This window comes from Meriones unguiculatus, chromosome 8, assembly GCF_030254825.1.
Source record: "Meriones unguiculatus strain TT.TT164.6M chromosome 8, Bangor_MerUng_6.1, whole genome shotgun sequence".
In the NCBI taxonomy this organism is placed as follows: domain Eukaryota; kingdom Metazoa; phylum Chordata; class Mammalia; order Rodentia; family Muridae; genus Meriones; species Meriones unguiculatus.
Window position 1 is genome coordinate 87,059,141 of NC_083356.1, and position 13,086 is coordinate 87,072,226.

A 13,086-nucleotide genomic window follows, 5' to 3' on the forward strand; every position below is an offset into this window, starting at 1 on the left:
AAATAACATAGATCAGCATCCAAGCTAGACTTTATTCCGATGTTAAAGGATGGAAAAATGATTTCCAAAGAATATGGACCCAAGAAGTAAGCAGGTGTAGGTATTTTAATATCAGACAAAATAAAGTTCAAAGAGACAGTAATCTTCCCAAAGTAGTCAAATTAAAATAGCCTAGCGTTCCCTAAATCTAAGAATTGTCTTGAACAGACTGACCTCTGGGCAAGTCTGTGGGACATTATCTTGATTAATGATTAATGTGGTCGATCCCAGTACAGTGTGGCTTGAACTGTTCCTAGACCGATTTTCCTTGACCACTTAGGAATGTTACCTGAGCATTAGCCAGAGAGCATGCCAATCAGCAGTGTTTCTCCCCACTTTTTTTTCTTATATAAAAGAGGTTTATTACATGGAGATGGAAAGAGAGGGAGGAGAGAAGGAGACATGATAGGGGAAAGAGGGGGGTGCACCCTGACAGAGAAAGGGGAGAGGGAAAAATCCAAGAGGCAAGAGGGCCAAGAGGCAAGAGAGGGACAATATGGAAGGCTGATCCTTTTAAGGAGCAAGTAACCAAGCCTGCCAGTGTGGCTACCAGGGCAGCAACACATGATGACATCATAGATTGCTAGGCAACCCAGAAGCAGGCTGCCAGTATATTAACATTCCTCCCTTTTCCTATAATTAAAAAGTGAGGAACTGTTTCTCCAACCAAGGACCATGTATGGATATAACCTAGAACCTTTACTCAGATGAAGCTCGTGGTAGCTCAATAACCAATTGGTTTCCCGTAGTAGGGGGAACAGGAACTATCTCTGACAGGAACTCAATGGCAGGCTCTTTGACACCCCACCCCCCAAAGAAGGAGCAGGTCTGCTAGGCCACAGAGGAGTACTTCGCAGCCAGCCCTGAAGATACCTGAAAAAACAGGGCCAGACGAAAGGGGAGGAGGTCCTCCCCAGTCCGTGGACTTGGAAAGGGGCAGGGAGAAGCTGAGGAAGGGAGGGTGGGATTGGTGGGGAATTGGGGAGTGGGATGCAGCTTGGATGCAGAGTTGATAAAATGTAAATAATAATAACAAACAATAAAAAAATTAAAACATAAAAAAAAAGAAAACAGTGAGGAACTTGGGCTGCTTCTCATGTAAGACAAGTTAAAGTATATAAATTAAGGTTCATTGAAAGCAGCTCTTGGTTGCCATGCAAGGGGTCAAGAGAGAGAGAGAAGAAATAATAGCAACAAAATGGCCAGATTACATCGTTTAGAGGAGGAGGGGAGCCTCTGCCCTGGAAAATTTAGGGTAGAGGGTTGCCAGTAGACAGTTGCCAGCCATGCAAGGCAGCAGGTAGGGACTGAGGAATGCTGGGAGAACCTGGAGCTGCTTGTCCTGGTCCTGAAGCACACCATTAAGTGATTTGAGTTCTTTATGTCCTATAGACAGGAAAACTGTCAGAGTTTCTCTTATTCTGTATCCTGCCTCTTCACCTGATTGACAGTGTTATTTGCTGCCTTTTTAGTTTCATAAGAACCCATTCGTTGATTGTTGTGTTTCTTCCACTACCAGAGGCCTCACCGCTTTTTGTTTGAGTTTCTATTCCACCTTTCTTTAGCAATAGAACGATCTGGTAGTGTAAGATGAAATAAACGCTTCCATTAAGTGTTTTTTGTTATGTTTATAACAGGAAATCAGGGAAAAAAAGCATTAGGAAAACATTGGCATAATCTAAAAACTGGAAGAAAGGATGTTCCTGAGAGCATTTTATGTTATGGTTTTACACGTAGAACTTTGTAGCAGTCAGTAGCCAGTGTTTTTGAGCATATCAAATATTTTGATCACATTGTTATTAAAGATAAGTAAAAGTCAGTTTTGTAAATGTAGTCATAATTTCTATTCTATATAGTATGTAGTAATAAATTCTGTCACCAACAGAATCCAGACAATAGTTTTTTTCTTCAGATTTATGTCCTTTATGTATAAAATGATAGCTGGGAATACTTTGCTATCTTAACTGTTCTCAATATGCACGAAGCATCCTAGGCAAATAAGCAATGCATTTTCATAAACTATGATTAGTGAATGATAGGTTATTTTCTTCCTACATGTCTGAGAAATTTTGTAGCAATTAAATGTTAATAACAGTTGTAAAAATCTATTAGTAAAATTTTATAAGTAATGCATATTAAACAGAACAATTTTCCAATTTTTCAGGATTTTATGATGTTAAAGTAATTTTCAATAGTGACTCTTTAACTGCTTATGATTTAAAATCATCCCAGAAGATTAATTGTTCTATATTACTTAAAATTCAAATTAGCTTTATTCTAAACTTTATTTTATTTAAACTGTAAATCACCTGTACAGATTCAATATTCCTACTTTGAATTTTTAAAAAATGACTTAATCATGCATTAGGAACAATTACAGAATTTATTGGCACAAAGTTTTGTACAAAACAATAATAGAGGATAATGCCTACTCAGTCATTAGAGAAAAATAAAGGATACTTCAGTGGTCCATTGTTTTTGTTCTGTAGCTCATCTTTGCTTTCACTTGCATATCTGAACACAGAATATTTTCATAAGTGGTATCATAGGACCCACAAAAGATGTAGAAAATAAAATTAACTTATAATTAAAATTAGTAATTTCAGGGGTAAAATGGTTAACATGTAGTTTCTTTCACATGACTATAGATGAGAAAAGTTGGTGCAACCAAAGATTAACAATATTCTGTGGAAATGGATTGAGGAAGAACTCTATGAATCATGAAGTAATTTAAAAAATTACCGTGAAACAAAAAGACAGCCCAAATATAAACAGTACTGTTCTTTATCTTTCATAACATCATCAGCAGAGCTGTCTTCAGAATTCTCTTGTAGGAAATAAACTACAACGTGGAAGAGAAAAGCAAGGATAAATCACAACTGAAAATCCCTGGGAATGATTTGCTTCAGAGACACAATTTAAAGGTTAAGGATATTCCAGAGTCTCAAATAGAGTAAGGACCTATCACAAACTCACTGAGAATTTGGGCTGCTGCAGCAAACTGGTATTATGGCCCCATTAGCAATATTGAGACTGGCTTTGTGAGATTTAATGCAAGGGGATTGATGTCTGATAACCTTGGGACCAAGGTAAAACAAAACAAAACAAAACAAAAACGGCTTAGTCCTCCATGGCTTCTTCCCTCCATCATAGAACACAGCATTCTATCTGTCTCAGGAGGCAAATAGGGATATATATGCATATATATATATATATATATACATCCATATATACGCTTATATATACATATATATGCATATATATGCTTATATAATGCTTATACATACATCCCTAGGTTACAGAGACTGGGACTTTCTGGAACAAACAAGTGGCTGCCTACTCTACATATTACCAGAAATTTCTGAAATGTTAGCAGCAGTTCTAGGGATGTGTGTTAAGAAGCCTGTTGCAGTAAGGGCAGCCATGTTACAGCCAGGTCTTATGCTTCCAGGGGAAAAAGATGCACATATACTCAGAAATAACCAGCTTTGGAGAACAAATAGGAATGTGCAGCCTACAGACCCAACCCAGTAGTTACCACACCAGCCATATTCGCCACGTTAGAATGCCCAGAAAGAAGGGTATCCAGTCTGAGTATCTTTGCCAGGAAAACATTTTTAATTGATTTTGTTTTTTCTCTTACTCTAATCTTATTTAAAATTATTCCTTAGTTGGTTTTATTTCACTCATGTTTTTACATTTTTAACATTTTAATCTTTTTTTTACATTTTAATCTTTCTGCATTTCATTTCACTTATTGTTTCTTTGTTGCTTCTTACTCCTTTTAAATTATTTTTAATTGTAACCTTTATAGAGTTCTAAATATTTATTTTTTATATTGTTTTGACACTTTATTTGCTATTGAGTCTGGGGAAGCTTGCTTTCAAGTGAGTTTATAAGTCTAGACTTTATGTTTCTGTAGTGGTTGTTGTTGCAACAGTGGTTTATTTTTCATCTCCCAACAATACTAAAGATCAAACCCTCATAAGATCACTAAAGAACTCACTTAAAAGTGTAAAACATTGCCATCCCAAAAGACATGCAGTTCTGGAAATGGAAACACAAATAAAATGAAAAATAAGTCATTGTGATTCTTCTCAAATTAACACCATAGAAGTGACTCAAAAGAAATTTAAAAAAATGGATGAAATATTTTCATTTTTTATTTAAATATTCAAAGTATTTAACTTTTAAATTGTTAATACATGAAAAATGATATCAGTAAAATGCTGAATTAATTAAGGAAGGGAATAGAGATCATGAAAATTCAACACAAAGTAGAGATTTTTCTCTTTAAATGAACTGCTATTTCTCTGGAAGTTTCATATAGTGTAATTTGATTCTATTCATCCCATTCTCCTCTTCTTCACTCCTTCCAGATTCATCATATCTCTCTACTCAACTCAGCTTTACATCTTTTCAAAAAAAAAGAAAATAACCTACAGGCTCCAATGTGTGCTGCCAGTATATCCTTGAAGATGCACCCATTCACTGGATTGCCCTACCAGAAGCTATATCCTTAAAGAAAACTGACTCTCCCTACCCTATAAGTCAGTGTCTATAGCTCCCATTTTGGAATTAGTGGCACAGAAACTTCTTTGTACTCCATGCTAGAATGTTGATTGGTTTGATCTTGTACAGATCTTGTGCAAGCAACCACAGCCGCTGTGATTTCATCAGTGTAATAGTCCTTTTGTCTTCAGAAGGACTGTTTCTCTCACCTTTTATCATCTCTGGATCTTAAAAAGATTTCTTCCTTCTCTTCCATAATGGTTACTAAATCTTCAGCAGGGGTGTATTGTAGATGTCTTGTTTATGGCTGAGCACTCCTCTGAAACTTATTCTCTGCCCTTTGACTAGCTGGACATTTCTATGTTAACTACCATTGATGACACAAACACATTTTTTTTTCAGAAAAGATCTATAAGGAACATTAATCTACAAGTAGAGAAATATAAATTTAGAGTGAAATTGTATGCTATGTAAATTTAGCAAAATAATTGTAGTAGGTTCACCCCTGGATATTATGACCTACCAATCAAGTCTTCCCGCCCCACCCCAAATATATATTACCACAAATGTGATTTTTTCCTTTGGAATGGGCCTCAGATCCAACCAAAAATCATACGATTGTTCCCATAATATTCATAGCACTGACAATCCCACAGATGTATTTTGTCATTCATGTTATTATTGGGGTTTGATAGGTTAAAGGCTGGGTGACAATGTTGATGACCCTTTACTTTATCATCCTTTCCATTACCTTTCTTTACTATTAAAGCCAACAGATATTAAGCATTCTGTTCATTGCCAAGTTAATTTATCTAGAACATACAACCAAGTGTATGATGTCTTCACCAATATGGTTTTATCATCAAGTTTTGATAGACAAGCAAGAGTAATGACAATAGCATGTATTTTGGGGAGTACCCAGGGCATCTTAGTCCAACAAGTCAAAAGGAGGATACCATATTTTGGCATTGGGCTTTTTGTTTCACAACTATGATTTCTTGGAGGTACATAGTAGCTGGGTAAGGTAACAACTATTGAACTCATACCTATATGTTTAGGAAGTTTATAAAATAGTAGGTCTCCATATGTTCTTTTCAAACACACTTGTTAACAATTAACTCTCCTCCAATACTGTCTTCTCTTCCACTCTCCATCTTTACCTCCACTTAAATCATCTTTTTACCTTTTCCCTGATATAAAAAATATTATACTGTATTTTATCCACTTCAGATCTCTTATCCCTCTCCCTCCCAATGGTCCCTTTCTAGTTTCTTAAGGATATTAAAAATAGACCAAATTAAAAACTCTGCACATAAAATAAGCTCAGTAAGTAAAATTAAAAAACGCAACTGAAATCCCAATAATAGGCTAGATATTACAGAATGATGAACGTTATGGGAGAAGACAAGGTAGATAGATTATCAAATTAAGAAGAAAAATATGTAAAAAATATGAGAAGGGAATACAAAACCTAACAGATATGTTAATATTCAGCATAAGGAAAAGAGTTAAGTACAGTTTAAAAGCATGTAAAACTTATTTAGAGAAATGATGACAAAGACTTTACCTAAACTTAGGAAATATAGTGATACCAATGTAGAGGATGCACCTAGTACCCAATATGGAAATGACCAGAAAATAACATTTATATTATGGTCTAGTTAAGCTACTAAAAGTGTAGAAGATAAAATATTTCTGAAAACTGCCAAAGATAACACTGAATTTAACTTTAAAGTCAAATCCAATAGAATAAAAACAAGTTCTTCAGAAGAAACTTTAAGAGCCAAAAGTATATTCAGTGATAGATTTCAGGGCCTTAAGGGGAATATGCACCAAACAATATTAGAACTCACATCAGAATATAAGGAGAAATAAGCCCCCAAACAATCATACCTGAAAAGGTCATGACTTATAGGGATGCTGCACACAAGACAGGGAACAGTACATGTATAAACCTCAGTAGAAGAACAGATGGACAGACAAGATATAGAAAAGAATCAAATGGAGTCAATTCAGCATATTTTGCAGGTAAAATAAGTGAACATGGAGTGAAAAAGGGTGATAGTAGCTACATATAACCTCCATTGATATAGATAGCTGTAGTTTTCAAATTATAAGTAGGATAATTAGCTGCTCAGATTGAAATAGATTTTAACAATTTGCTGTCTGCAAGAAATTCACTATATCCATACAGAAATAAACAGAATGAAAATAAAAAAAATAAACAGGAAAATGCTATTATAAACAGAGGGAATTAGTAAGCAAACAGAAGAGCTACAATAATACATATCAAAATAGATGGTAAAACAGAACTGATCAGAAAAAAGTACTACAAATCAATAAAGGGAACAGTCCTGCAAGAAGATATAATTGGGAAAATATATATGGATTTATTGTCAAAATGTAAAATTTCAGAAAGTGTCATGGAAGTATATAAGGGACCCCTGTTCAGTACGTGTAGGTGAATTCCATACCCTATTTTCAGCATATGTAGATATCTAAACAGGAAAATAAACAAAGAAAAATCACAGCTAACACTAACAATCTTAACCATGTGAGTTACAATAATGGCTGGCCTGACAACATATGCATCAAAGTGTGCCCTAAACATTTACCTTTATACGTTGTGCAGCTCCAAACACTCACCAGAGAACATTCCTGCTGTAGTAGATGGCGATTAAGACTGAGGCCTACAACTCTCTCAGCTCTAAATAGCACGTATCAGACTGCCTCTTTAGGATGGCTTGGGAATCATCTTAGGAGAGGACAAGAACGACTTTAGGAGCAGATGTAGTTGAGGGATGCTGTAAAGAAGTGTTTTCCATACTTGATGGGACGCTCACGAACTTGCAATGGCTGTGACTACATGCAAACGCCCTGCACATGATCAAGTGCAAGGTGGTGGAAGGGGTGATGGTCTTCCATCCCAATTTATCTATTGGTAATTGTCTTCTGGAGGAAAGGGGATTCAGCTTTCTTTGGAAGTGGTTCCTGGTAGTGTGCTCATGCTCCACTGGACAGTCCTACAAAAGTGTCCACTTTGGCAGTACTAAGCAGACTGCATGGGTTTTCAAAGGAATACATGAAATTTAAAGAGAAAACGATAGGGTCATGCAGAAGGGTTTGAGGGGAGGAAACGGGAGTGAATTTGAACAAAACACATTATATGCTGTCAAAAAATTCTCACATCATATTTCTTTGTAATTGTGCTACAGCTCAGAGGGACTGATCAGACATTTACAGACTTTTCCACACAGCAATAGCAGAATAAACATCTTTTCTATGCAGGTGAGTCTCCACCCCCTCATAAAGAGATCATAATTTAGAACACACGTTAACAAAACCAAAAATCATTGTAATGATTCTTAGGTCATATTATTATGAAAATTGAAAAACAATTTTAAAATGGCACAGAAATTATACCTGTACATGGAGATACATAATGCACTTGGTAATGAGGTTAAAAATTTCTCTTGAATGACATACAAATTCAACTTCTGTGGGAAACAGTAAAGATTTTTGTTGTTGTTGTTTTGTTGTTTCGAGATAGGGTTTCTTTGTGTAGCCTTAGCTGTCCTGGACTCCCTTTTAGATCAGACTGGCCTTGAACTCCCAGAGATCCACTTGCCTCTGCCTCCCCTTCTGCGGTAATTACAGGCATGCCTCACCACACCTGGCTACAAGGCAACATCTTAATAAAAGAGAGAGGGTTGGAGAAATGATTTAGTTCTTAGAAGTGCTGTCTATTCTATCAGACCCAGGTTCCATTCCCAGCACCCAACTAGTGGTTACAATAATCTATAGCTCCAATTCCAGGGAATCCAGTGGGCACTACATGCATTTGGTGGACAAACATACATGCAAACCAAACACTCAAACGTATTGAGAATGAATCTTTCTAAATGTATTATATTACTCTATACTAAAGCTTGATGTGCCAAAGAGGGAAAGGTATTTTTGATAGACACAAGTTTCTTAGTTTTTGTCATTTTGACACACACTTAGACATATTTCAAAAGCTGAAATATCAGTTGCCTCCATCAGATCATCCTGTGGGCATGTCTGTGGGGAATTTTCTTCAATAATGATTGCTTTGGAAGCACTGAGCCTACTGTGGGGAATGAATAAAGAAGGCCCAACTCCCATCCCCAGCAGATCGCCTTGAGTTTTATTTATTTATTATTATTATTTTATAATTTATTCACTTTGTACCCAGGTTGTAGCTATGTCCCTCATTTCCTCCCGGTATCACCCTCCTTCCCTCTTCCTCCCCTAGTCTACTGGTAGGGGTAGTCCTCCTCCCCTACTAACTGACCCTAGCCTATTAGGTCTTATAATGACTGCCTGGATCCTCTTCCTCTTTGGTTTGGAAAGGTCGACCCAACAGGAGGAAGTGTTCCAAGAGCAGGCAACAGAGTTCATGTCAGACTGCCCCTGCTCCCTTTAGGAGGCAACACACATGGAGACTGAGCTGCCTATGGGCTGCATCTAAGCATGGGATCTAGGTCCTCCTCAATTCTTGTTTGATTCACCAGTCTCTGCAGGCCCGCCTGGACCCAGATGTTGTGTTTGTTGGTCTCCTTGTGGCTCTCCTTTCCCTTCCAAGTCTTTTTAAATTCCTTTTCTTCTGTAGGACTCCCTGTATTCTGCTCAAACTTTGGCTGTGAGTCTCTGCATTTGCTGTGTAGTCTTTCAGAAGACATTTCTGGTAGGCTCCCATCCTGTTCCCTTTCTTTCAACATGTCAGTTGTTTATCCTGTTTGTCCTTCTGAATGATAATTAAGCATCTTCCCTAGGGTCCTCCTTGTTGTTTAGCTTCTTTATGTCTGTAGATTTTAGCATGTTTATCCTTTATTTTATGGCTATTATCTGCTTATAAGTGAGTATATGCCATGCATATCTATCTGCTTCGGTGTTACCTCACCCTGAATGATCTCTTCTAGTTCCATTCAATTGCCTGAAAATTTTATGATTTCTTTGTTTTTAATAGCTGAGTAGTATTTCATTGTGTAAATATACCACCATTTCTGTATCCATTCTTTAGTTGAGGGACATATAGGTGGTTTCAGATTCTAGCTATTAAGAATAAAGTTGCTATGAACATAGTTGAGCAAATGTACATGTTGTATGGTTGAGCATCTTTTGGATATAAGCTCAGGAGTAGACTAGATGGGTCTTGAAGTAGTGCTATTCTCCATTTTCTGAGAAAGTGCGAGGTTGATTTCCAAAGTGTTTGCACAAGGTTGCATTCCCACCGCAATGGAGAAAGATTCCCCCATTGATAACACATCCTCTCCAGCATGTGTTATCACTTGAGTTTTTGATCTTAGCCAATCTGATGGGTATGAAATGGAATCTCACAGTCGTTTTGATTTGCACTTCCCTGATGACTAAGGATGTTGAACATTCTTTAAATGTATCTTCATCTTTCAATATTCTTTTGTTGAGAATTCTCTGTTTAGCTTTGTACCCCAACTTTATATCTATCTATATCTATCTATGTATCTATGTATCTATGTATCTATGTATCTATGTATCTATGTATCTATCTATCTATCTATCTATCTATCTATCTATCTATCTATCTATCTATACAAAATGACAGAAAACCCAGAAGAACTAAAACAACCCTGTATAATAAAAGAACTTCTGGAGGAATCTCCAACTCTAATCTCAAGCTGTACTACAAAGCAACAGTAATTAAAAAGGCATGGTACTGACATAGAAACAGACTGGTGGATCAATGGAATTGAATCAAAGACCCAGAAATAAACTCACACATCTACAGACACCTGATTTTTGAAAAGAAGCCAAAACAATACAATGGACAAAAGACACCATCTTCAACAAATAGTACTGATCTAATTGGATGTCTATATGTAGAAAAATACAAATAGATACACAATACACAATGGAATACTACTCATCAGTTAAAAACAAGGAAATCGTGAAATTTGTAGGCAAATGGTGGGAACTAGAAAAGATCATCTTGAGTGAGGTAACCCAGAAGCAACAAGACACAAATGGTATATACTCACTAATAGGTGGTTATTAGACATATAATATAGGATAAACATACTAAAATCTATAGTTCTGAAGAAGCTAAACACTCTGCACAAAAGTAAAGTTTAAGTAGATCAAAGACCTCAACATAAATTCAGATACAAAACCTGTTAGAAGAAAAAGTGAGTGATTGACACCGGAAACAACTTCCTTAACAGAACACCAACAGCTCAGGCTCTAAAATCAACAATCAGTAAGTGGGACATCATGAAACTGAAAAGCTTCTGTAAAGGAAAGGGCGCTGTCGTCAGAAAAAAAGGGCAGCCTACAGACTGGGAAAAGTTCTCAACTAACCCTATATCTTACAGAGGGCTAATATCCAAAATACATAAGGAACTCAAGAAACTTAGACACAAACAAATAAAATAATTCTTTAAAAAATGAGCCTTGGGTGTTATAAGAAAGCAACACTGACAAACATGTTAAGAAAACCAGTAAGTTTCCAAGCATGTGTGGGCTTTTTGTTAGATCAGTTGTTGTTGAGCTCTAGTTTTAGGTCATGATGGTCTGATAGGTTACAAGGGATTATTTCAATCTTCTTGTATCTGTTGAAACTTGCTTTGTGTCCAAGTATATGTTCAATTTTGGAGAAGGTTCCATGGGGTGCTGAGAAGGAGGTATACTTTATAGAGTCTGGGTGAAAAGTTCTGTAGACATCTATTATGTCCATTAGATTTAGGCCATCTGTAAATGTCATTATTTTCCAGTTTAGCTTCTGGCTAGATGATCTGTCCCTTAAGATCAGGATATACCACTCCTAGGCATATATCCCAAATATGCTCAACTATACAAATGGGACATTTGCTCAACCATATTCATAACAGCTCTATTCATAATAACCAGAAGCTGGAAACAACCTAGATGTCCCTCAACAAAAGAATGGATACAGAAATTGTGGTACATTTACACAACAGAATACTACTCATTAATTAAAAACAAGGAAATCATGAAATTTGCAGGCAAATGGTGGGAACTAGAAAAGATCATCCTGAGTGAGGTTAATACAGAAGCAGCAAGACACACATGGTATATACTCACTAGTAAGTGGTTAGTAGACATATAATATAGGATAAACATGCTAAAATCTATAGTTCTAAAGAAGCTAAACAACAAGGAAGATCCTAGGGAAATGCTCAATCCTCATTCAGAAGGGTAAATGCAATAGACATCGGAAGCAGGAAAAGACAGGGGCCTACCACAGATGGCCTCTGAGAGACTCCACTGATGGAGGTATCAAAGCAGAAGCTGAGACTGATAGCCAAACTTTGAGCAGAATGCATGGAATTTTATGAAATAATGGGGAGATAGAAAGACCTGGAGGAAACAGGAGCTCCACAAAGAGACCAACAGAGCCAAAAATACTGGGCCCTGGAGGCCCTGCAGAGACTGACACCAGGCTCAAATGTAGCCCATTGACTCAGTCTCTAAGTGCATTACCTAGTAAGGGGATCAGGGGCTGTCCCTGACATGAACTCAGTGGCAGGCTCTCTGATCACCTCTCCCTAAGGGAGAAGGTGCAGCCTTTCCAGGTCACAGAGGAAGACAATTCAGCCAGTCCTAAAGAGACCTGATAGGCTATGGTTAGACAGAAGGGAAGAAGGACCTCCTCTATCAGTGGACTAGGGAAGGGGCAGAGGGGTAGAAGAGGAAGGGAGGGTGTGATTGGGAAGAAGGAGGGGGCCACAGGTGGGTTACAAACTGAATAAATAGTAATAAATAATAATAATTAATAAAAAAATGGAAAAACAGAAATCCATTAAGCAGCTTTCTTCCGTGGTTCCTGTCTTGTTCTTGTTGGATATCCTGAGGGATTTCCCTCAGTGGTGGACTGTGACATAAAATATAACTTAAATAAATCCTTTGATCCCTTTTTTGGCTTTTCATTATTGTATCATAGCAACAGAAAACAATGTAGGACAAACCCAAAGATCTTTAAAAAAAATGTAAAAATTTGATCTAGTGATATAATGCAATGATTAAGTACAGTGATCAAAGTAATTTCATTTTAGGAATGCATAGATTTTTCCATATGCATAAAACAACACAGGTACACAGCTCACAAACAAAATCAAAAAGGAAAATACAATTATTTCTGTAGAGGTGGAAATAGAGCCTTCAATAAAATTCAATGTCATTTTTTTTTTTACAAAAATGTTAACTTAAGTATATAACGAAAGCTTGTGCTCAACTATAGTAAATATTATATACTACAGATCTATAGCCAGTGTTATTCTTAATGGGTAAATAACTGAGAACATTTTCTATAAATTTAGGAAGAAAGTCAAGGATATCCAGCTTCATAGTTCTATTTAATGTAGAACTCAGAATTTTCATCAGGCCAATAAAAATAAATAAATTATAGGACTGAGAATAGAAGGTGGATTTTTTTCTCTGTTAGCAGATGGTGTGATTCTACACTTAAAATCTTTGATAATCCTACTGAATGTCTTTACTCTTACGTACAAGTAACAA